Here is a 1,719-nt window from a genome sequence, read left to right as displayed (position 1 = left end):
ATTGTCCTCCCTCAGCCTCCCGAGTAGCTGGGACTACAGATGCACGCCACCATGCCCAGCTAATTTTTCTGTTCTTAGTAGAGACAGGGTTTCGCCATGTTGGTCAGGCTGGTCTCGAACTCCTGACCTTAGGTGATCCACTTGCCTCAGCCTCTCAAAGTGCTGGGATTATAGGCATGAGCCACCGTGCCTGGCCAGCCCTTACATTCAGATTAACTTGAAAGGACATAAATATCCTCCTGGGACAAGCCCTCTTACGGGAAGAAAGAGAAACCAGAATCTGTGAAGCAGTCAGACACTGTGGGGATGAATTACACCTGGCAAACGTCAACTACTCTCGAGGGGCTACAGCTGTTCCCCAACAAGACCCCAACTGGGACTACAATATCCAAGCAAAAATATGGGCTGGGAACCACATGCTGCTGTGTCTAATAGAGGGAATATAATAAAGTAAGGTTAAGTCTATAAACTCTAGTAAGTTAGCCACCATAAACCAGGGGCCAACCAAAAATCCTATAGCCTTTCTCAAAAGACTACAGGAAACCCATATTAAGCATACCAACTTAAACCCAGAATCCCCCAAGGGACAACTAGTCCTAAAGGAGCATTTCCTTACCCAAGCCATCCTGGATATCAGGAAAAATTACAAAAGTCAGCCTTAGGACCCAGTGCTCCTATGCCAGAAATCCTCAAATGAGCCTCCTTGATCTTTTATAACCAAAATCAGGACAAGGAGGACAGAGCTAAGGAAAACGAAAACATAGGGACAAGAGGCAGGCTTAACTACTAGCTGTTGTGCAAGCCCACCAGCCCCCTCCAGGTTGCCTTCAAGACACTCCTCCAGGTAACTGCCATCAGTGGGGAAGACTAGGCCACTAGAGAAGGAATTGCCCAAATGGAAGGATGCCACGCATAGCCTGCCCAATCTGCCATAAGCTCGGCCACGGGAAAGACTGTCCCAGGAGACAAAAGGCCTCCCGGTCAGATCTCCACCCAATAATAGCCTTGAACTGAAGAGGCTCTCTGCTCACCAGCTCCCAAATCAGACATCATCATTAAAGGAACAAAGCCAAGGGCAACTCTGGAAGTGGCAGGTAGGACTCTATACATTTCCTTCAAAATACAAGAGCTGTCTACTTTATGCTAACCTCCTTCTCCAGGCAGCTTTCCTCCAAATCCTGTCGGGTAATGGGGGCAAGTGGCACCCCTTTCTTTCTTTCCTTTTTTTTTTTTGAGACAGAGTCTTGCTCTGTTGCCCAGTCTGGAGTACAGTGGAGCAATCTCGGCTCACTGCAAGCTCCACCTCCCAGGTTCACGCCATTCGCCTGCCTCAGCCTCCCGAGTAGCTGGGACTACAGGTGCCCACCACCACGCCCGGCTAATTTTGTTTTTGTATTGTTAGTAGAGACAGGGTTTCACCGTGTTAGCCAGGATGGTCTCAATCTCCTGACCTCGTAATCCGCCCGCCTCAGCCTCCCAAAGTGCTGGGATTACAGGCATGAGCCATTGTGCCCGGCCCCCTTTATTTCTTTTTGACATCCCTACTTAAGACCCGAGGAGCCTTCTATATTTGTGGCCAGTTATTTCACCAATGCCTCTACACTAACTGAACTGGAATGTGAACCATAGGCTGTGTATCCCCAGACATCTTCAGAGCCCCTGGCAATCTCTCTTCAGTACCAATCTATGGATCTATGGGCATTCTTTTTTTTTTTTTTT

Source organism: Mandrillus leucophaeus, unplaced genomic scaffold (genome assembly GCF_000951045.1).
Source record: "Mandrillus leucophaeus isolate KB7577 unplaced genomic scaffold, Mleu.le_1.0 Scaffold150, whole genome shotgun sequence".
Taxonomy (NCBI): Eukaryota; Metazoa; Chordata; class Mammalia; order Primates; family Cercopithecidae; genus Mandrillus; species Mandrillus leucophaeus.
The sequence above is the reverse complement of the archived record's forward strand: the minus strand, read 5'-3'. Positions refer to the sequence as shown.